At 41.0% G+C, this 25,470-nt stretch overlaps 1 pseudogene; it reads right to left on the bottom strand.

Moving 5' to 3' along the window:
- Positions 1-16,982: 16,982 nt before the first annotated feature.
- LOC125532660 lies at positions 16,983-25,093 on the bottom strand (annotated as a pseudogene).
- Positions 25,094-25,470: the final 377 nt, after the last annotated feature.

The following is a 25,470-nucleotide window of genomic DNA, read 5'->3' as shown; positions in this document are numbered from 1 at the left end:
ACATGGCAGAGAAAAAGTTTCAGAACCTAAAGTCTCATGACTGCCACGTGATTATGACGCAAGTGCTTCCGATTGCATTGAGGGGGCTTCTATCGGAAAACGTTCGATTAGCCATTGTGAAGCTATGTGCATTTCTCAATGCAATCTCTCAGAAGGTAATCGATCCAGAAATCATACCAAGGTTAGAGAATGATTTGGTGCAATGTTTTTTCAGTTTCGAGTTGGTGTTCCCATCATCCTTCTTCAACATCATGACGCACGTCCTAGTTCACCTATGCGAAGAGATTAACATTTTGGGTCCTGTATTTCTACACAATATGTTCCCCTTTGAGAGGTTCATGGGAGTCTTAAAGAAATATTTTCATAACCGTGCTAGGCCATAAGGAAGCATCTCCAAGGTCCATGAAAATGAGGAGGTCATTGAGGGGAACACCAATCTGTGCCTTGGATGAGCACTGGCATCATAATGAACTTCCGCTTCATGCACAACCAAGGAGGAAGGTTATACAAACATAGAGTCACAGGCCAGGTGCTATGGTTGCTGCTCTGCTCCCCAAAAGGATTAATTCCATCTACGCTTAGACCAAACCATACGTTCCTTGCATCATCTGCAAACTCCTTCCCGTACTTTCTTTCGATTTTTCTCCACTGCGACCCCTCAGCGGGTACTCTCAACTTTCCGTCTTTCTTACGGTCTTCTCTGTGCCATCGCATCGCCTTGGCATGCTCTTTGTTTTGGAACAAACGTTTCAACCGTGGTATTATAGGAGCATACCACATCACCTTGGCAGGAATCTTCTTCCTGGGGCGCTCGCCCTCGACATCACCAGGGTCATCGCGGCTGATCTTATAGCGCAATGCACCGCATACCGGGCCAGCGTTCAAATCCTCGTACTCACCGCGGTAGAGGATGCAATCATTAGGGCATGCATGTATCTTCTGCACCTCTAACCCTAGAGGGCAGATAGCCTTCTTTGCTTCGTACGTACTCTCAGGAAATTCGTTGTCCTTTGGAAGCATATCCTTTATCATTACCAGCAACTTTCCAAATCCCTTGTCAGATACACCATTCTCTGCCTTCCATTGCAGCAATTCCAGTGTGGTGCCCAGCTTTTTCTTGTCACCTACGCAATTCGGGTACAACAATTTTTTGTGATCCTCTAACATGAGCTGCAACTTCTTCTTCTCCAAATCACTTGCGCAGTTTCTCTTTTCATCGGCAATGGCCCGACCTAGATCATCAATGGGCTCATCCGATGCCTCTTCTTCAGCTTCTTCCCGCATTGCCGGCTCAGCTTCTTCCCGCATTACCGGCTCAGCTTCTTCCCTCATTGTTGTATCATCGTATTTAGGGAACCCATGGCCAGGATAGTTGTCGTCGTCCTCTTCTTCTTCATTGTCTTCCATCATAACCCCTCTTTCTCCATGCTTGGTCCAAACATTATAGTGGGGCATGAAACCAGACTCAAATAGGTGGACGTGAATGGTTCTTGACGTAGAGTAATTGCGACCATTCTTACAGCCAGCACATGGACAATGCATAAAACCATCCGCTCGCTTGTTTGCCTCAGCCGCAAGCAGAAATGTACGCACGCCATTAATGAACTCAGGAGAGCATCGGTCATCGTACATCCATTGCCGGCTCATCTTCAATACACAGCACCGAAAACATCAAATTAATACAATACATAAAGTTCATACATAAAGATCATACAACACTTAAATGCAACAAACAAATAACTCTAGCTAAAGAATTTAAATGCAACAACAAATGCGATCAAGATCGCAACTAAGGTAACAATTGATCCAACAGCATAATGATACCAAGCCTCACTATGAATGGCATATTTTCTAATCTTTCTAATCTTCAAGCGCATTTTCTCCATCTTAATCTTGTGATCATCGACGACATCAGCAACATGCAACTCCAATTCCATCTTCTCCCCCTCAATTCTTTTCAATTTTTCCTTCAAATCCTCGTTTTCTCTTTCAACTAAATTTAACCTCTCGACAATAGGGTCGGTTGGAATTTCCGGTTCAACTACCTCCTACATACAAATATCTATGTCAACTTGATGGGCATAATTTTTCATAAACACGAAATGCAATGAATAGTTTTAAAAGAGAATATACCACATCCGAATCATAACCCGACGAGGGCGACGGGACGGATATCAAAAACCATGGCACTATGCATAACAAAACAACGTATGGGTAAGATAATTATTACGAGTAAACTATATATCCAAATCACACAAACATCAATTTTTTATATAAAACTTCATGAACAAGAGGCTCACCACAAGGTGGTGCCGGGCGACGGGGACGTTGCGAGCGATCGACGGTGGTTATGACGGAGATTTAGAAGGTACTAAGTAAACCACACCTACATATGCAAAACTAAGTGTTACTTTTTACCTCAAATTGCATATAAATCAAATACTAGCACATATATATAATTCATCCCAAATTACTAAACTCAAAAATCAATCACTACATAAAGCATTGCATGAGCTAATCTAGCAATGAGAGATGAAAGGAAAAAATTGCTAACCTTTGTGATCATTTGAATGGATGGGGGCCTTCAAATCTTGGGCAAAATATGTGATGAGCTTGAGAGGAAGAGGGAAAAGAACAGAGAGGAGAGGGGAAAGGGGAAAAACAGAGCGAGCTCGGGTGGACGAAGGGTCTATGTAGGACGACCTTTAGTACCGTTCGTGATACGACTCGGTAATAAAGGTGCTGGAGGGGCCCCGGACTGACAACATCCTGCCACCACTCACTTTAGTACCGGTTCGTGGCACGAACCGGTGCGAAAGGATCGCCACGAACCGATACTAATGAAAGCGGCCCGGCTAGCCGTTGGAACCGGCACTAATGTACACATTAGTGCCGGCTCAAATTCAAACCGGCACTAATGTGCTTCATGTTTGACCATTTTTCTACTAGTGATGGAACAATCAAAAATTATAGATACGTTGGAGACGTATCACGCCCTGTACCTGTTGATCCACCTATCTTCCTAGAAGATTACCCGATGGCCATGGCCGACCGTAGTGAATGCAATAGCTTGAAAAAGCCTCATGGCCTCCTTCGAAACCTTGATGTCCATCCCTTTCCATGGCTTGTGCAGCCAAGGCAACCTAGCCTGTAGCGCAACGTTAAGCCATTGCAAATCTGGAACACCCAGCCCACCATCCCATTTTGGAGTGCACACGGACTTCCAGGCCACCCTGCACTGGCCACAATTAGCCTCCGCCGCACCAACCTAGAGGAATCCGTGGCAAATCTTGTTGATCACCTTAATTGTCTTGGGCGCTCAACTACATCTTATTGCCACTTTTTTATGGCAGGTCTGATCGGTCGTTTAGGGCATGAACAATGGTAACATATGAATATAGATGCCACATGAGAAAAAGTAACTTGAGACAACTACATTGATTTTTTTTCTCCTCAACGCAAGCTACTATTAGTGGGCCTCGTCAAGAAATAAAAAATAAAAACTTAAATACATATGCATCTCTACTCTTCACTTTAACTTTTTCAGTTTTTTACACTGGACCACACTTTTTCTCCCCAAGAACCCGCCTTTTGCAGAGCATCCCGCTTCCCTATCCGAACCTACATTCCCTAACATGCAATCCTACATGGCACACGGGGCATCACCATGAGGCTATGCATTGGTCATGCCCTTATATAGGCTACGGACAATTCTAAAAACGAAGAAGGCTACAAACGATTCCGTTTTTTGCCATTTGCTCACTTTTATATTTTATTTTACATATGAATTTTAAATAAATACCTTCTTTTATTATTTTAAAAATCTTTTTCTCTTTTTTTTGTGCATCTTTATTTCTCCCATTAAATATTTGTACATATATTTTTTATTTCCCTTATTTTATATAAATATTCAGCATGTAATTTAAAATCGCCATGTACTTTAAAACTGTTCATCATGTAAAAAAATCAATGTGTATGAAAAAAAGTATTCAACATTGTTAACAAATGTTCATCATGTACTTAAAAGTGTTCGATAAGAAGTTGCAAAATTCATCACGCATTAAGAAAATATTCAACATGCGTTTTAAAATGTTCTAATTATTAATAATAAACGTTCATTTTGTAACATAAAAAACAACTTCAATGTGCATTTAAGAAGTATTTTATAATGTTAAAAAAATTCATCATGCATTTTAAATTTTCCACCTTGCTCGAGAAATGTTCATTGTCAGCTAAATAAGTTTAAACATGTAACTTTCATCAGAATTGTCGAGTGGCTCTTACATGCTTTATTGTTGATCTAACAAAATGGACAATATTTCATTGTCTTTTCCTTGAATAAAATGTTTGCAGATTTTAACTTAGTCCACAGGTCCCTTGCACTATTATTATTTTCACACCATTCGGTCGTGCGAGTGAAAGACAATAATGACGATGATTTGATGAAGTGAGTGTGGCAAAGAAAAGCTGGTATGAACTCTTCTTGTTTCTATTATTATGAATATGTTTAACTCATGAGTAAACATGTTTGTGATGACAATTAGAGATTATAGTTGCTCATGTCATGCTTAAGTAGCTAGGAATATATAATATGTTATCTTAGGTGTCAACATGCATTAAAATGATTGTGATGTAGTATGTTAGGATAGTATCCTCCTCTGAAGAATTCAAGTGGCTTGACTTGACACATGTTCACATATGTAGTTGATTCAAAACAAATGCAGCCTTCATAATATTTATATTCAGGGTGTTTATATCCTACTCATGCTCATGTTCAATGTTAATTATTCGAAATGCATGATTATGACCATTGTCACTCTCTAGTTGGCCGCCTGTCAATACATTTGCTAGTTTTCGCCTGTACTAAGCGGGAATCAGGGTAATACCATATATTATGAGCTTGTGCATCAAAATTCATGGAACACAAAGTCATGCCAAAAGAGTCCACCATATCTACCTATATACAGTATTACCCTGTTGTTCCAAGTAAAATTGCATGTGCCATCTCTAAGCATTCAAATAAACATCTGTTTTGTGTGTCTGTACCGCTCATGAAGCAACGGGGAGGTCAATACTTTCATGCTAAGCGGGTTATTCTCATGATGAGAGTTTATTCACTCGTCTTGCATGAAAGAGGGTGGTATTTGGGATGCCCAGTACCGAACAAAAACAAACTAAAAATATAATAAAACAAACTCCCCCTTTACAGTTGATTGTTGGAGGACACATGAGGATTCGGCTAGCCATGGATTGTGTTTGTATGGTTTTGGGGGAGTAAAACTTTTCCTTTATGCATGGGAATCGCCAATAATATGTTTAGCATGGAAGATGTTGAAATCCTTTGTCGTGACGTTGACAGGAAAAGCACACCACTCAAAATGTATTCATCCATGTTTTTGCTCTGAGCTCTGCCGCCTTTGCAAGTCTCTACTTACTTGTGCGAAGGGCCTTTCTATTTACTTTCATGTTATTACTTTTATTGTTGATTCATCACCCTCTCGTTCAAGCACCAACTTTGAGAGCACAATTTTCATTCTTAGTTTAACATGCATTGAGTCTAGTTAGTGTTGGATGTGAGCATGACTGTATCTCTTCTACCCTGAATTACAATGTTTAGTCGCTACATGAACTTCAGAGGTGCTCTGGATTTATATTTTGTGGTCTCAAAAAGGGCTAGCGAGATACCATGCTATCATATTATATCATGATTGTTTTCACAAAGTGTTGGCATTTGAGATATATCGTTATTGCTCGCTAGTTGATTATGCTATGGATGTGACATATGAGTATATATGAGTTAAGTGTTATCATTCACATGGTTAGTTCACGATCTTTGCTGAAAACTTGGTTGCTAGTTAAACTTGGTTGCTAGTTCATGGAAAAAAAGAGTTTGTAAAAGTTTTTCTTTGTCACTTTCAGTTTTTAAACTAAATTGCTTGAGAACAAGCATTGAGTTAAGCATGGGGGAGTGGATATGTCTCCAACGTATCTACTTTCAAACATTTCTCCTCTTGTTTTGGACTCTAATTTGCATGATTTGAATGAAACTAATCGGGACTAACGTTATTTTTAGCAGAACTACCATGGTGTTGTTTTTGTGCAGAAATAGAAGTTCTTGGAATTGGACAAAACTTGGAGAAGATTTTTTTTATTGAATAAATATAACATACTGGTGCAAATATCCATTGGAGGTGGCCACCAGCTGCTCACAAGGTAGCAGGGCACGCCTGTCCCCTGGGCGCGCCCTAGTGTCTTTTTGGGCCCACGTGACTCCGTCTGACCTAATTCCACCTCCATAAGTACCGTCTTCCCAAGAAAAAAATAAGAGAAGAAGTCTCATCGTGTTTTACGATACGGAGCCGCCGTCACCTCCTGTTCTTCATCGAGAGGGCTGATCTAGAGTCCGTTCGGGGCTCCGGAGAGGGGGATTCATCGTTGTCGTCATCATCAACCCTTCTTCATCAACAATTCCATGATGCTCGTCACTGGGAGTGAGTAATTCATTCATAGGCTTGTTGGACGGTGATGGAGATGGATGAGACTTGTCATGTAATCGACTCAATTTGTTAGGGCTCCCTAGTATCCACTACGTTCTCAGATTGTTGTTTCTATGACTTTTCTATGCTTAATGCATGTCACTAGGGCCCAAGTGTCATGATTTCAGATCCGAACCTATTATTTTTTTTCATGAATATATATGAGTTCTTGATCCTATCTGCTAGTTATATGCACTTGTTATTGTTCTGAACCGTAGACCCCAAGGTGACAATAATTGGGGTACTCTCCGGGGATGACTGTAATTCAAGGAGTTCATGTATTCAACATCTGTAAATGCTTTGATCCGGTTCTCTTTCCTTATGGACCCCGCTGCCATGGGGGGGTAGGACAAAAGATGTCATGCAAGTACTTATTATAAGCATGTACGACTATATACATAATACATGACTATATTGAATTGATGAATTGAAACTAGTCTGTATCGCTCTAGGTTGTGATTGTTACATAATGAATGCCATCCATACAAATATCCATCACATCCAATGCCTACGCTTTGCTCATATTGTCTTTGCTAAGTTACTGTTGTTATAATTACTACAAAACTGCTACTGTCACTGCTATTGTTACTATTGCTACTGTTACCACTACTATCAAAACTATCATACTATTGTGCTACTAATACTTTGCTACAGAGAGATAATTTTTCAGGTGTGGTTGAATTGATAACTCAACTGAAAAGGCTTACAAATATTCTTTGGCTCCTCCTGTGTCGAATCAATAAATTTGAGTTAACTAATACTCTCAAAGCAGACTGTTGTGATCCACTATAATTGTGGGTTATCACCGAGCCATCGAGGCAAGAACACCACCGACTTCTCATCTCTCTAATTCAAAGTATGATTTCCATCTTCTTCAATTTAAAGTATGATTTTACCGTCAAAGTTTGAATATGTTTAATTATGAGTGCGAGTGGAAAATTAGAATTGATAAATTGAGACGACTGACTAATGATTACTGTGATTTTATTCGAACTCACAATTGATAATTTAAACCTTTTTATCGTAGAATTTTTGCAAAATTAATCATATTGATATGTTCTTTTGATAAATTGTATACTAGTGCGTGGTAATGAAGTTAGGCGAGATCTGCCAAGGGAGAGCCAAAGGCATAATATGAGCTGTAAAATTAAACTTATTGATATGTTCTTTTAATAAATATATATTGGTATGTAGTGGTAGTGCTAGATGAATTTTGGGGGGGGGGGGGGAGGTAAAAGGCTAATTCCCCCTTCCAAGCCCTTTCATGAATAAATTCTTAATAAATTGGTTAGGGGGGGCATTGCCCCCTTAGCTAGATATAAGAGCATTTCTCCCCTCCTTCTCGTTAATGACCTGCTAGCACATTACCTAGCTGCAGACATGGGCTCTCGCCTTAGTGCCATCGGCACCAGCCAGCCGACCTACCCGGCGGCCAAGCCAGGCATCTGGGCACTGGTGGTTATGCTTGGTATGATCGTCGCACTGAGCCTCGGTTACATACTGCATTCAGAGGTCACAGTACGGCGCGCGAGGAAGGCCGCCAAGAGCGCTCCCGGGCAGCGGCCAACGGCGCTGGTGCCTGGGGCTACCCCCCAACGCCCCTCTAATCCTGTTCCACGGTCCTTGAGAATCAAAGGTATAGCCCTTTTTCATGTCCTTTGCTTTGTATTTTTTTGATTTATTGGGCTCGGTTTGTTTTAAATGTTGGTCTAATGGCAAAAAATAACAGTTGGCAAGATGTGGATATGGAGTAGATGGTGTTAGACATAAAAATGAACAATGAAGTCAATTCAGAATTGACATGATATGGTCAATCGATAAGCCTATTTTGAAAAACAAAATGAGTTCTCGGATCCCCCCCCCCCACATAATTGGATCGCTATCCCACGGTCGCATAATCATTGGATTATGTGGTTATGTCGCAGCATTTGGGAAGTAGGTGCCTTGAGGTTCTTATTCCTTGTAGAAGCAAAGAGATTTTTATCAAAATTGCTGAGTTTGGAGGCATTCATTTTGTGATTAAGAGAAGGGAAAATTAGAGTTCATCACTTAAACAACAAGAGTGAAGTTCAACTGATGAAGTATTCCAGGTATACGTTTAGCCTTGAGGTTCGATATGTTTGAATGAACAACAACATCAATACGATCAATTAAACATAACCACTATGTTTGTAAATGAATGATGTATTGAACTGGAAGAACCTCCAATATGCATCTTTGACGGTAGGCTATGACAAATCTAATCTAACAGTACCTTTTGATGAAACCAATCGAATAGTCGTTGAAGGTAGAGAAGTTTGGTTGCACACTGTAGAACATTATCTATTTTAGAGCGGAGAAGATCGAATGGCAATGAAAAGAAATACACGTCTAACAAAAAGTATGTAGAGGATATGGCAAAACGGAAGAGAAAACGTTTGAATGAAAATTGTTTAATTAAGAGGGGAGTTTAAAGATTGGATTCGTATGGTATAAACAATATAGGAGAAGAAATATGGCATGCTTGGCTTCTTACTTCAAATAGAATAGAATTATTCATCCAGAGAACCAATCTATATCTATATCTATACCTACTTTTTTAAATTAAAAGGAAGTGATATTCTTAGTTTCGTCCCGCTTAAATAATTTTATAAACAACACAGCCAACCATGCGTGATAATTAATAGTCAAACCTCACCTTTATAAACATAGTCAAACCGATTAATATACCTGCCACATCAGGAATCAACAAGCCGGCAGTGAGGATGGTCATAGTGGGGAGTAACTTATACTAGTGTCATGCATATGACAGTAGTCTAAGTTACTACCTTCATAGTGCAAAGTATCTTAGTAGTAGTGTCATAGATAGTTTCATTTATTGCCTTTTAGACTCATTTTACTTCGGGAAGTGCTATGTTACAGTAACATATTGTGTTACTCCAAGCACCTCTCTCCTCATTAAATACTTGCCACATAAGCAAAAATTGTCTTGGGTTGTGTTAAGTTACTATCTAAGTTACCCCCACTATGGCTAGCCTGACACAAGGGCGAGCTAGAGGCAAATATCTGGAAGGGATTTAACTCCCAGGAATTATGGGCTCCTACAAAGGAAATGAACTCTTTGTATTACAGGGCTACCACGCATGGAGAAGGAATCGGCAAGGAAATTAACTCCATATAATGAGGACGTTTGCACCATCTTCTAAGGCTGCATAATCCAATGGCATTAATCCCACTAGACTGAAATTGTGGGCTGCCTTGCATAATGGCGCATAATTAAAAGGAAGGCGTTGCACGAACGAAAGCTCCAATAATTAAAATAAAATATATGGAGCACTCTTGAGCATTAGGCTGGTCATAGTGGGGAGTAACTTATACCAGTGTCATGCATATAACACTAGTCTAAGTTACAACCTCCATAATGGAAAGTAACATAATAATAGTGTCATACACTACTAGGAAAAAGCCTAGTAGTAGCGCGGGTTAAAAGCTAGTAGTAGCGCGGGTGCCTGCGCTACTACTACGGCGCTACAGCTAACTGGTAGTAGTAGCGCGGTGCATCCCGCACTACCATTACTAACTATCTGTAGCGCATGTCTGTGACCCGCGCTACTACTATTAATTTGAAAAACAAAAAAAATCTCGACCCCGTGCGTGCTGTCAATGGTGTCAATGGTTCGTTCGACGGAGCCGACATCCATGGCGACGGGGCGGCGGCCGGCGGCGACGCGCACGTTGGCCGGGAGCAGGGAGATCTCGGCCATGACGCGCGCCTCGTGGAGGCCGCGGAGGCCAGCCCGGCATTGGCCGGGAGCTGGAGGACCTTGATCTTGGCGTCGTGCATGGGGAGCAGCACCTCGCGGCGGCCCTCGTGCTGTCGGAGGAGGAGGGGGGGTGGGTCAGCTAGGGTTCCGGATCGAATCGGAGAAGGGGGGGGAGGAGGGCTGACCTGAAGCGAGAAGAAGACGGCGAAGATGGTGAGGAGGAGGATGCCGAGGTCGTGCTTCCGCATCTTGGCGGCGGCGAGGAGCTCCGGCGACCTCCCACCGGAGGGATCTCGGAGAGGGAGGGAGGAAGAAAGCAGAGTGTACCAGTGGCGGCCACCGCTGGAGTACGAGGGAGAGAGGAGGAAAGTGAGAGAGGGGAAAACTGAGGGAGAGAGGAGGGATTCGGCCGAGGATATGGGGATTTCACCTACCTCGTACTTAGTAGTAGCAAGGGGTATAAAACCGCGCTACTACTATCAACTTAGTAGTAGCGCGGGTTTGTACCCCTCGCTACTACTATGGCATGTCCCGGGAGGGCACGGTAGAGACCGCTTAGTAGTAGCGCGGGTTAAAAACCCGCGCTACTAGTATCAACTTAGTAGTAGCGAGGGGTAAAAACCCACGCTGCTAGTAAGTAGCAGCAATGAGGGTTATAAACCCGCGCTACTAGTAAGCGTCTGCCTATAAGCTTTTCCCTAGTAGTGATAGATTGCTTCATTTATTAGCTCATAGACTCATTTTGCCTCTGAAAACGCTATGTTACAGTAACATATTAGGCTGGTCGTAATAGGAGTATCATAAGCGGTATCATGCATGCCAACTAGACTTTTTGGATGATATAACACACAATTAAATGAGAAAAAGAGTGGGTGTGGTATCATATCATGATACTGTACTATATTAAATGGTGTACTACTTTGTGTCATGCATGGCAATTAATAAAGTTACCTAAGATACTAACTTATGATACTATGCATTACGGAGGTAGTATCATGATACTAGTATATGATACTCCCCATTACAACCAGCCTTATCTTACCACATGCACCTCTTTCCTTATTAAATACTTGCCATATAAGTTAAATTGTCTTGAAATGTGTTAAGTTACTACCTAAGTTACCCCGACTATGGCTAGCTTAAGAAAAAGTGACTATGACTATATTTAACGTGCTCATCAATCAAACTGGACATATTTTTTCCTAAAAAAGAGCATAGTAAAATAGGTGAAGGCACAACAAGTAACAATGCCTTCGGTTGCAACGCACGGGCATTTATGTTAGTGAAGTAAAAAAAATTATAAGGGGCGCTAGTCTGCTAGATAGGCTAGAAAGTAGAAACGCCTGCTACACTGGTCGGTTTATCTAGCAGTACAGGTATTCCAGTTTCTGAATTTTATGTTGTACCTCTGCAAGGAATGGCCGTGAATATCGCATTATTTTGGTGCCTTGTTCAGAGGATGGCCTTGCCGTTTTAGCCACTGATCGAGCAATTGCCAATTGGTATACTTGCAACTACTGCATCATGCATGACCATGAGTTAATTATGCAGACACTAGAAGAAAGCAATCCATTAAAAAAAGAGATTCTACTGCTTGTTTACCTTATGTAACTTATTTATACTCTCTTCGTTTCTTTTTAATCTGCATATAAGATTTGGTTAAAGTCAAACTTTGTAAACTTTGACCAACTTTGTTTGAAAAAATATCAACATCTACGATACTAAAACTATATGGTATGAAAATTAATTTCATGATGCATCTAACAATATTGATTTCATATTGTGAATCTTGATATTTTTTTGTATAAACTTAGTCAAAGTTGACAAAGTTTGATTTTGACCAAATCTTATATGCAGACTAAAAAGAAACGGAGGGAGTATGATGCACAACAACACAAGAGGAATGAAGTAGCGATAGAGTATCTGGTAATGGGACGGGGTTTGCCTGGATCTGCAGATCCCGCTTCATGGACATGGTGAGGTCCATTGTGCGGCGACGACGATATTCCCGAGTCTCGTGCAGTTCCTCCTCCTCCACGGCGGCCTCGCGCCTCCCCTCGCCTCCCCCGCACGGCCGGGATCTTCCCTTTTCGTTCTCCTTCTCATCCGGTCAGTGCCGTGCCACCGGATTGAGCATCGATTCCGGCGACTCACTTTCTCGCGCATCCATCCTCATGAATTAATCTTTCCTTTTTCCTTTTCCAGTCAACTACAATACCCCTTGGGGGCACATCTTTTTGCCTCGTTCCTTCCTTACCACGCGGCCACGCCGGCGACGAGAGAACCGGCGTCGGCCTACAATGGCGCTGCTGCTGCGCCAGCGCTTCGTTTGCACCTCACTACCGGCCAAGGGAGACCATCATGCTCCATGGGTCCGCCATCCCTCGCCTCCTCTCATCTTCTCGCCGTCGCCCAAGTCTTAAGTCGTACGCGGATGGATGACCCTTTCTGGTATATATAGAGATGGTCTTAGAAGAAAGCATGGTGGAGATAAGAACAAGGAGGCCGCGGTGCTGCTGATCGGTGAGGTGGCGCAAGATTGGATGTCCTGTGGGCATCCCTAGGGCACTTAATGATACGATGATGACGATCCGCTCTGTTGCGTTTTCAGGAAAGGCAATTATTACGCGGCTAGAGGACCCATGCATGCGGATGAGTAAGCTGGCACGTGACAGATGAATGGATGGAGGGAAAGCTTTGTATTTGAAAATGAAGCTTTGTTCCAAATGATAATTATCAAGAAACAGAACTAGTAAAATATGTCGATTTAGAGGGCAATACTAAAACATTTAGAGGACAGTACTAAAACAGACATTACAGATCTAAGAAACCTGATCCTCAAAAAGAAAAGATCTAAGAAACCAGAAAAGAGCCGGTCTAACTAAACTGTAGCACCTCAAACACATCTCGTGTAGTTGAGAGCCTCCAAGTGCATGCATATGGCTGCCATGTCATGTCCAACCAAAATGTAAACATTCAAAGGGTCCTAAGTCCACATTTTTGGAATATTCAGACCAACATTCTCATGCCACTCACTTGTCATCTTGTTTGATCTCTCTCGTTGCTGCTCTGTCATTTCATTTTCCTTCAAATTGTAATAAAAAAGAAAGGCACTAGAGCCTATATTCATTTCCAATCAAATACAAGCATTGCGCACTACAATTATCAGTAACTATGAAACATGAGTTTCTGTTTACAAATCATGGTCAATCCAATGTATGTCGAGGCACGTCATTTTAGATACAAATGGGGCCTGTAGATAAACCTAGATTACATCTCCTCACAACTGACACTGATCTAGACTGATTCTAGTGGTGCATACAAGTAGACACCAGCTACATGCATGTTGATTCTGAAATTCATGAGCGACAAAACATTATGCACATTCAGTTTGAAATGTTGCTCATCCTGATTGAACAACTTGAAGGCACATTTGATAAATTTGCAGTGGCAAGTTTCAATCCCTCAGGAGTTTATTGCTTTAAGTAGTGACTGGGAACAACATGAACAAGATGACAGACATCAATATTCAACACTTGAGCTCACTTCCACAGCTACCATCCAACAAAGCCATGAAACCAAGAAACCAAAGCCATTTTATCTTGTGTACAAGAACAACTATCACCAGCCATTTCATTTAGTACACGTCCACAGCTACCAGCCAACAAAGAAAAACACAAGTCCGCCTCATCTTGCCTTTTTACACAATAATGCTTCCACCTCTCAGCACTTCGACACCTTGCAACTTTTGGGGGTAACGACGTCGACATCATCAATCTCTCGCTGCCGTGCATTTGCATCTGAAGCGCAACACATGCAACAAGTCAAGCAAAGTTTAACACATGACAAATCCTGGACTTTAGATAGGAAATGCGTAAGACACCAGACAGGTAAATAGTGAGTTCTTGTTTTACTCTATTGATCAATCTAGAGAGAATTTACAAGTGACAGCCATATATGCAAATTCACAGCAATACCAGACGGGTCAATACAGCCAACTAGGACCGGAAATCAAAGTCCAAAATTTCTCCATTAATTAGATGCCACAAGGGGCGGACTACTATGCCAAGCAACATTAATTCTGCTGGCAATTTCGACTTTGGAAAACAACAAAAGTTATCAACACAATAGCTAATGAACAAGCAAGAAATAAAGCACCAGCCACCTAGATTACATTCGGTAAATGGATTTTTGTTTCAGTTTGGGTGGACCAGACAAAGACAAAATGGACCTCACTATGCTAGTTTGGTTTCATAACCAGAAAAGAAATACAATCATATATGAGCATAGATACCGTATTTTAGCTCATAGTACTTTGGTTCAGAAATGAACTTCATAACACAAGAATTATATTGTATATCCACTAAAAAAATATAAACAAAAATTGGAGGAAGAACTTCATAGTCGAGAAGAGCAGAGCCAAGACCTTATGTGGGGAGTCGAGGTCAAGGTCCCCGGACTCGACGATTACCTCGTCGTGCTCGTTGGCTTGGGCTTGGGGTCCCGGTCATCCTCCTCGTCCATGGAGCATGGCTCCAGCTGCCCAAAATCTGCAATCAAGTGGGAAAAAGAAAGAAAGAAAATCACATGAAGATTATAAGCAACAAAACAAGAACAGCCTAATTTTTCCCTGTCCACGGTGTTCCACAGAATTTACCAAGCCAAATGTAACATGAAAAGATGCCGGGTAATTAACTTGGCAAGAGCAGAGGCTTGTTTATCTTTCTAGAACAAAGCCAGAGGAAAATTCACTGGTTTAGTAACTAGGTAACATACAACCACTAGAGTATTATTTACCAAGCCAAGTGAGTCCAGCAAAGCCACCTAAGTAGCCATGGCAGGAATAACCAAGAGTTATATGGCGTATACATACTCTTGTTGCTGACAGCAACAAGCTTTTGATGGATGTTCGTGTTTGCATCATCAGCTCCACACAGACCATCGAACCCTGGAATTTCATCCGAGCCAAAAATAAAATCCTACATGCAAACCTACTGGAAGCAATTCTGAACCCAACTCAAACTCATGGCAGACTTTAAAGTTTCAAAGCTGCAAAAAGACAAGTAAAGCGGAGAAAAAGAAATGGATAGCTTAAACAGGCATGTAGTAGCACAAACGAGCTTAGGAAGGTACAAATTTGTGAATAAAAATTTGGGTTCTGCACCTAGCACCAACTGCAAAAGGAAGTAGTTCAAAATGCTAACCCAAGACATATTAACCAATGTCAAATATTCAGTCGCATAGATAGAAATAAAACATTGAACTAAACAGAGGAAAGCAATATTGTTTCAAACATAAAAAATTCTAATACTGAAATTCTTTCCCTTGTGTGGTATACAACTAGTACCATGTGGTTTTAGGAAAAGCAAATTTGTATTACGTATAACAACCACAAAAAAATTGCAGTCTTGCACTGGAAGCTATGCAATTGCTAGCGCTAGACATGGGACATGATTGGGCATGGCGTACCGTTAGTGCTGCTGCTAGAGTTAGGGTCGGGCATGAATACATAATCAGGAATATACTAGACAGAGCAGAAGAAAAAATTGTGCGGATAATCAGACAAGAGCTCATCTCATCTTTTCAAATCTTATACTAGACACACAAATTGGTGTATTAAGAAACATCTCCAGGTAATTGATGAGAGGGACATGCAGAACATGCAAGAGTGAGAGAGATAGAGCAGAGAGGAAATGATACCTTGACGAGCTACATGGTGTCGGAACTTGGGTCGAAGCAGCAGCCGGAGAGCGTCGTACAGGGCAGAGGCACCACAAGGAGCAGCTTCCCGGGAAGGGGCACACGGAGCAGTGTCCCTGGAAGAGGCACACAGAGCAGCGTCCCAGGAAGAGGCACACGGCTGTCTGTTGAAACAAAAAAAACGCACTAGTAACGTGTGATAAATTTTCAGAACCAATGACTCTGCTTAGATCTATTAAATCATCGCTATTGAAGATAACCTACTTACAAGAGGGTCTGTGTGACACTGCTTATTCTGTTTAATGATATAAATGAAATTTTTGAGATATGCTAATACATTCAATTATAAAAACGACAACAAGCCAAAGAACTCAAGATTCAGGTTTGCAAATCCATATGTAACATACTATGCACCTAAAATTTGATTCGACATGCACCTCTTGGCACGTGAATAAAGGTTTATCTTGTATGCTCTTCAGGTCCGTGCATGACAATCAGTTTGTCTAAATTAAATCTGCTTCTGTTTCTGCAAAAATCAAAGAAACCTAAAGTTCTTATGACAATATAGAATAGAAGTGCTTGCTTCTTGGATCATTCCTCTATTTCTTTTCTCATGCCTGCGGAAAAAATGACACAGTAATTATTCCAAGAAACTGACGGCAGGGATAGAATTCCTGAAAATATTCCAGATCCCCTTCATCTACACCTTATGCACCTTATACACTCGAGTTAACATTGCAATAGAGTTTTTATCAGATGGTATGGCCTGTGATAGGTTTGACAGTACTTCTTGCTCATTTGATCGTGTAACTTGTAACTACTTCAGTTATGGCAATTCCATAAAGAATGGAAGCAACCTGTCTTAAGCTATTCTCCACAGTACCAATGTTTTCCTTTTCGCTTTTCAGCTGGTACGTAGAACAAAAGATTTAGCACAAGGAGTCGGGACACAACTATAAATTGTGGAAAAATTCCGTGCTGGAAGTCTATCCACCGGCGGCGGTAAAAATAAAGGCTTGTGTTGGATTTTGGTTAATACAAATCCTAGACACCAAGTCTTGTTGGAAGTCATGTGTCCGACGGAATATGAGGCAGTTGCTACAACTTGTGGAATTCAAAGCCTGTACAGCCAAGCAGCATCTTGACCACACAAATTGAAGCAAAAATCCAAGCTCGAGTGGGTTACTGGCGCTTTCTGTATGTTTGCCTGCCGGCATATGTGTTGATTGCAGTGTAGCATCCGACACGCCAATACTCCCAGGTATGCCCTTTTGTAATCTATGAGTAATCTAAAGGGTGTATTACTATTGCTTCCTTACTTCAGAGAATAATCAGAAGAACTCAACTATTACTATGGCTTTTCTTTTTGACATGCTCAACATTGTCTGCACGGGAGCTGCATTCCCGGCACTGCAGCAATCTTGTCCTTCGTCCGGGTGCTTCGGCTGGGAGCAGCAGTGCCTCAGTCCTCAACATCGTCTGAACGTACTCTTAAAATCAAGGTCCCTGCGAATGAGGCTTGTGGTGAAGAAGACTGTCGGTTGCTCCAAGATTCGTGCAAGACATGTATCTGCATGATTCGAGTCCTTCACCATCAGTATTTCTTGTTTATTTGGTCATGTAACTTGTATGGCAATTCCGCTAAAGAAATTGAAGCAGCTTGTCTTTAGCTGTTCTCTACAGTACTAATGTTTCCCTTATTGGCTTTTCGGAACCATGACTTGTGGTGCAATGCAACGATTAAACGTGGAATTCTACCGATGGTAAAACAAAAGTTTCAGTGTCTTAAGCTGCTACTGGATGACTATCCTTCAGTGTTGCCATCTCTGCCTGCTGGAAGTTCCAAGCTCTTTGTTGGGACGCTGGCACATCCCTTTGGCAACTGCTGCTGGGCGCCGGTTTTCCTTGTTCAGTGTCTGCCATCTCTTCCTCTATTTTCTCTCCTCATTCCTATGGAAAAATGACACAGGACTTATTCCTAGAAAGCAATACCCACGGCGTACACCTGCTCATATATTTCCCAATTCTCCTCCATCAACAACTCATGCACTGAACGACTTGAGTTAACAATGCAGTAGAGTTTTTCTTTGATGGTATCCTTCCTTGTTTATTTGATCATGTAAAACTGCTTCATTATATATGTCTTAAGCTATTCTCTAAAAGGTTTCCCTTTTCTCTTCTCAGCTTGTACATAGACCAAGTATAGATAAGGACTCATGACAGGTGGTGCAATGCAATGCAACTACAAATCGCGGGAAAATTCCATGCTTGAATTCTATCCACCGGCTGTGGTAGAAATAAAGGTTTCAGTGTTGAATTCTGTTTAACACAAATGCTGGACCGTAAGTCTTGTTGGAAGTCGTGTGTCCGAATGTGAGGCCATGGCTGCAACTTCTTGAACTCAAAGCCTGTGCAGCCAAGCAGCATCTTGACCACACAAAGTGAAGAAAATACAAACTCAAGTGGGTTACTGGCGCTTTTTGTACGTCTACCAGCCCGACTATGTGTTGGTTGCCGTGTAACATCTGACACACCAAAATTTTCTTCTTCAGTGTCGCCATCTATTCCTGTTTTCTCCTGTGGAAAAAATGACAGATTAATTTACTCCTTGAATTTTTTCCTAGACAGTGATGCAAACTCTGTAGCTCATGGGCTTTTGTAACAATGTAATTTGTGTGTTTGGCTGCATCTTGTGAAATTCAAGGCATCTAGAAGCAAGCAGCATCTTGGCCACACCCCACACAAGCTGAAGAAAAATTGCAACCTCCTGTACATCTGCCAGATTGCTAATGTAAATAAATAAACTAGTCTTCCTTTTTTAGCAAGGGAAAGGCGCATGTTTCATTTTAGCTCAAGTATAAAAACACAAATTAAATAGCCAGCAAAGCAAAGTTGGCATCTTGATGAGCTACAAATACAAGGCAAATGCTGTTCCTACTAGCTGAACTGATGCAACGAGTTGTCAACATATATACTCTTGATAGGTAAAAAGAGATGCGACCCCCTAAAAAAGTTAAGAAATGTTTTTGAGTGTTGGATGTCCAGAGCAAAGACATGATGTGATGGATATGTTATATGCTTTCAGTAGTCACTCAAGTTTCAGTTGTTCCTCAACTTCAGGTCATTTTGGAATCTAAACATCCACAATTATGCTACTACCTCTGTACACTAATACAAGACGTTTTTGCAGTTCAATTTGAACTTCAAAAACGTCTTACATTAGTTTACAGAGGGAGTAGTAACTAGCACTATTCTTTTGAGAAGCAATCAAAGACACCCTCCAATGGAGTCAATATCAACAAAACAAGCATCAAAACTTGACTTATTACTACATTCATCCATACTAAAATTGGCACATGAACATAGCAGGCAGATATATGTCTTCTAAATCACTTACGCAATGAGAAAAGGGTTTATGACATTTGCTTAAATAATATAAATAACACCAAAAGGTCATATGGTGCCTCCACAGCAGAAACAGGGAATCTTGTGGCCTACTTATGCCGGTTTCGCTACAGAGGGTAGAAATTAAGCAACCAGAATTACGGTTGATAATAATACACAAGTGGTGCCTACTATTAAAGTTTCATTAATTAGTTGTCATCTGGAATTCATCATTATAGACTGTCATAAAGGAAAATCATTGCCGTAAAGGTAGAGGGCAACAAAAAGTTCAGAGAGGTGAATCTGGGTCGGATGATCCACACTGAACAACTTAATGGATTTAGCAGCAAATTCATACTGGAAATTTTGGAGACCACTTCATCAATAGGCGCCAAGACCAATTTTCTTCATAAAGAAATCTGAATAGTCACTGTAGTGAACTGACTTGGCAACACCCTGCACAGCTTGCAGAGATACCTCACCACAATACTCAACAACCAAAGACTCTAACTTATGTGCACGTCCCAGTTCAGCCACTCCCACATCAGTAACGTTATGACACAACCGAAGTGTGAGATTACTCAAGCATGGGGTGTGCACAATGAAGCACATCCCAGCATCAGTTACTGCATGACACAATATAAGCTCGAGTGTCTCCAGATGTGGTGAGGATGAGAGGGCCTTCATCCCCTCGTCATCAAAGAAGTTGGTGGTGTTTAGCACGAGAACACGAATCGGGCAGGACTGAATGAGCACCAGAAAACCCTCTTGTGTGAATCCTATTTCTGATGGCCAGTCACGGGAACATCCTATAAAGCTGAGGTCTACCATCTGAAGCATACGACAGTTTCGGGCTAGAGCGTAAAGTCTGTTATCAGTAAATGACGTCCTCGTCTCACAATAGCTGACATCACTAGAGTAGCGCTGCAGGTTGAGCCAAAGTGAGATGCTTTTAAGGTTGCTGCAGCTCCGAGATAATGCAATAATGTCATTGTCATTTAGGGCATGAACATACTCAAGGCAAGACGAAGACCTACTTCTGGCCAAGTTTTAATATGAGCCAACCTTAAATCCTTCAAACTCTCACAGCAGAAACCATATCTATCCGTACTGTGAGCATGGTACGAGGAGTCATAGACCACATCACCTGGAAGACGATCACATCTTTCTCTTTTACTCTCAAACTCAAACTTCTGGAGCTTCATCCATCCGGAACCAAACTTTAGGAAGTCATGATGATTGATTCCTTGGCAATTCTTCACTACAAGCTCTTCCAACGATCCATCCCTACCAAGGTATTCCAGCCACTCTACAGTGTTGATTTTCTCGCAATCAATAAGGTGGAGAGCAGATAGACTTCCGCAACCAACTGCAACCGAGAAAAGCCCAACTGACGTTATTTTTGGTGCGGAGTTGAGCCTGAGAGACACCAGTGTCTTGCAATAAGCTAAACAAGCAAGCCCAGAGTCATCGATGCATGAGCAGAAGCTTAAGGTTAGGTCAATCAGTGAGGAACAGTGAGATGAAAACACAGAAAGGCCTTTGTTGTCCAACTGCTTTCCATGTCCAGGTATCCAACCAGAGTAATCGATTTCCACTTTCCGCAGATTTGGGAAGCGGGCGCACAATGATGTCAGTGCTTCTGTAGCAGTGCAAAGATGGGAACCAACACGGATAGCACCCCTCTGATTCCCCTCTACCTTATATAGCTGCTTTGACACAAGGGAAAGAGAATTCAGATCACTTGTCGTGGTGATCCTCTTGAGAATCTCTGTCGTAGGTCCTCCATCGAACAAATTCAATTCAGCTGTAGCAATCAGGTAATATATATCAAGGTTCAGAAAACAACCAAAAGAGCTGGACTCAAACTTACGATATATTGCATGAATGTGAAGACAGATGGAGATATATATTACGAAGAATATACTACTGATGAACTTTGAGCATTTTTCTGTATCCATCCAAAACTTGTGTTTCCTTCACAAGCATGGAGATTTATTGAAGTAGCTAGCACCTTGTCTGTCTCTAGATTGTTAGAAAGAAAAAACTGTGGTCCAGGGCACATAATTAAATTAAACTATCTACCACCATAATTAACTAATTAAGTAGCAAGCAGAGCCTGAATAATGAACTAGCTAAGAGAATACAAAGAAACGAGCTAGGATTGACGCAAACATTTCTGCAAGCAGAATCACTACTAATCGCTGGATCTGAACATGAAAATCAGAGCTTATATACGTATAATTGTTGGTACTTGTGGCTCTTGGTTGGGCAACAAAGAAAGTAAGGAAATCAAACATTTTGCCACAGCTGATGAGTTGAGTTCACAGGGCCAATTTGTTCAACTAGAAATACTACTAGTATTTTCTGCAACCCTAGGCAAAAAACATACTTTCTACTAGGTTTGGTTTACAACATTAACTAACTTTAAGGGTGAGGGTGATACTACCGGTTTGGTTTCCCCTATCAATCAAGAAAGCGAATCAAAAAAATACGTCTACATGTCGAATCGAATAGGGGAACCAACGAACGAAGAGGGAGGGGTCTCTCAGGAGGAGAGGAGAGAGGAGAAGCGAAAAACGGCGTTACCTTCCTTGAGCACGACCGGCCGGGAGACAGTACCCGCCGCCGGGAGACCTCGCTCGGAGATGGCGGAGGAGAGGAGAGCAGAGTGTAAACCCTAGCTAGTCTGGCGAGCGGGGGGAGGGCCTACTGTGAGCTTTCTGCAGCGGCGCCTCGCTCACATGGGCTTCCCACACCCGGAATGGCCGCGGGCCGACGCGCGCTATTTTCGGCCTTCTAACCTTTTTTTGGCAAAACATAGAATAATCTAAAAGTAGGAAATGAGATAAATATGAAATGCTCATAAAATATTTTAAATAAATAATTAAAATTTCAAGGCACTCTAAAATATTTCCATTTCCACGAAAAGAAATTTTCGTCTACTTATTAAAGGGTCTACCAGCTTTTAAAAATGTTCCTGTATGCGAAAAGAAATGTCCACATGTATCAAAATAAATCTTTTCATTTATGGGAAAATGTACATGTATTTTCATAAATGCTCTCGTATGTAATATAAATGTCCATGCACATCTATAAGAGTATTTCGGAAGGATTCTTACATGTGAAGGAAATGTTCATGTATCTTAAAGAGATGTTCATGTTTTGGCACATGTTCAAAAAGAAGTACTCATGTATCTCATGCAAATACTCATTATTTACCTAGGAAAATAATAACAAGAAAACTAAACATAATATATAAAGGATGAGAAACAAAATTTCAGATGATTAAAAGAGAATGGGAATATAGAAATAAAAATAATAAAAGAACAAAGAAAAAAAATAAGACGGTCATTGTTATTGCACCATGACCCGTGCGTTGCTGAAATGACCCATTTATCGCATAGAGAAGGAAAATAGGTGTTATGAAACAATTAAGGATTTGGTTTCACTAGTGCAGAAATGCCTGCTAGTGGTGTTCGTAAAACATAGTTAGTGGCGTTGCGGGCCTACGCCGCTAGTATTATGCCAGTGATAAGGTTTACAGGATTAGAACCAATTTGAGAAGTTTGTAAATTGCTACACTAGAACGCTACCCTCCCTGACGTTGAGAAATGCGTGGACAAAAGTGGGCTGCTCCTGAACTTCTGTCGGGCTAGTGGGCTGCTCCTGAACTATAGGGTAGTATTTCTGTTACATATGCATTAGACACATATATACAGTTTTTGTTGCAAAAAATATTTGGGTGTACATCTGTACACCCATACCCCTTAGTGGATCCGCCCCTGATCGCTTCGGTCTTATATGACTTTGCTTTGCCTGCGTGATCATATGTGTGTTGTGTTGGTTGTGTGCATCATAGTTATACAAAGATCGGGTGTGTACTCATTATGATTGTATCATGCTACACTATGAGTCAGTAAAAAGTACTCTTTATCGAAAAAATGATGCCTAGGTTCTGAATATTTTACATGTAGCATATACCATCTTCCTAGATTTCTTTGATCAATGTCGATAGAGTGTATAGTCATTTCTGGTAATCAGAATTTAGAGCAGTTGCCATCTAAACTAATTAAGCCTGCATAGAGTACTTGAGTTCTACTCCCTCCGTTCCTAAATATTTGTCTTTTTAGAGATTTTAAATGGTCACCACATACAGATGTATATAGGCATATTTTAGAGTGTAGATTCATTCATTTTGCTCCGTATGTAGTCATCATTTGAAACCTCTAAAAAGATAAATATTTAGGAACGAAGGGAGTACAAGATATGATTTACAGGATTTCAATTTTGTACATCAACAAGGCTCTAGATTAGTGACATTTTTATATATTAAAAAGAAGTATGAAATTTCCGTGCAGCTGTAACTATATAGATACCTACATATCCTAGGTTTGTTTCACACTTCAGATTATGTTTGTTACATATCCAAATTAGTTGCTGCTCTTGCAGGTACAAATCAAGTCTCCACCTATGTACGCACGTATGCCATTATTGTTGATATTCCATTTTTTTCTGGCTAATCCATGTAAAAATATATTGTGTGTATAGACAAAGAAATCACGTGTGCTTCTGAGGGGAGTATTCAATAGGTCGAGGTGGTGCATGTTTTCTCTATAAGAATGCAGACTGAGTGTTTGTAGGACACCCCGCAAAAAAAGAGTGGTTGTAGGACACAACCTCACTTAACTTCCACGTCAGAAAAAAAATGAATGATATAATTTTAATTTCTTTTAGGAGAATACGATTTTTAAATTGAGGGACGGATTTTGTTGGCGACTTCTTCATTTGCATTCAAGCCACTTAACCATCACTCCTTTTGTGGTATGTCGTTTCTGTTAAATATACTCCATTTTTTTTAGGGATAATATACCCCTTCATTTGTTGTAGATATAACGTGGAGGGTATTACTTCCGTTGTGCATCGTGCCCCAATTGTGGTTTATAATTATCTTCTGCTCCCTTTGTTCGCAAATATAAGACATTTTGAATATTTCAATATGAACTACATACACACTGAAATAAGTGAGCAAACACACCAAAAAGTCTCTGACTTGAAAAAAAGCTAGAACATCTTATATTTGTGAATGGAGGGAGTAATATTTTTGAAACATTCACCCACCAAAAAAAAATATTTTTGGAACATTAAAATGCATTCCATTTATCATTAAAAACTAAGGGCTGATGTATTGAGTTCTTATAAGTTTGAACATATACTAAATATATTGCTCTAAAGTTCCAACTATGTGTTTCCACGTTTACTTCTTTTCTGGAAAAGGAGGTTAAAACCCCCGGCCTCTGCATCAATCGGTGTATACAGCCCGCACGGGTTGATGACTAGTTGGTGCCTTAATCAGTTTGGTCCTCTTCCGTAGATGAAAGAAATAACTAACTTTATTTTTGTCTCCTTTAGTGGCAGTCTTTTTTTTTGTTGAGAAAAGACTGTAGTGGCACTTGAGCGCGTGGTTGTGCCTATTTATAAGCACTCGACCTCGCTTACAACTTGTCTTCAACTTGCACAGACAGCCAACGAAGCCCAAAGCCCACTCTTGCTTTCGACTCCAACTCGATGGCGCGCTCTCTTCGCTTCCTCCCACTCGCAACAACGTTGTTGCTTCTCCTCCTGCCCGCAGCCCATGCCCAAGGTGGAGATCTGGGCGGAGCTAGGGCCGGCGAAGGCGCCGCATAGCTGCCCGGCCACCAAGCCCGGGATATGGGCTCTCGTGCTCATCTTGGGGATCGTGGCGGCATTGCAAATTGTCCATTATGCAGGGGCGGACCCAAGAAAAAAGTTGAGACGGGCAACAAAGTAGGGGCAGACCCCCTATATCAATTCCACTAAATCAATCATTATTATAAGGGACAACTTTTGTACGAAAATTGAACTATTATATGCTTATTTTTGCATATTATATATAAAAAAGTGTTGTGTGCAAATTTTCTTTTCAAATTTCTACTTTCCTTTTTCTTAGAGGCTATTAACAATGAAACTACTTTATTAGTATTCTTAGAAAACTTCATTATTTTTATTTTTAAGTTTCTATTTCATTTTCGTTGTATAGAAAACTACACATATTATAGGTATGCCTATGCCTTTGTACAGGGCCG

Source organism: Triticum urartu, chromosome 1, assembly GCF_003073215.2.
Source record: "Triticum urartu cultivar G1812 chromosome 1, Tu2.1, whole genome shotgun sequence".
Taxonomy (NCBI): domain Eukaryota; kingdom Viridiplantae; phylum Streptophyta; class Magnoliopsida; order Poales; family Poaceae; genus Triticum; species Triticum urartu.
The sequence above is the reverse complement of the archived record's forward strand: the minus strand, read 5'-3'. Positions and strand labels throughout refer to the sequence as shown.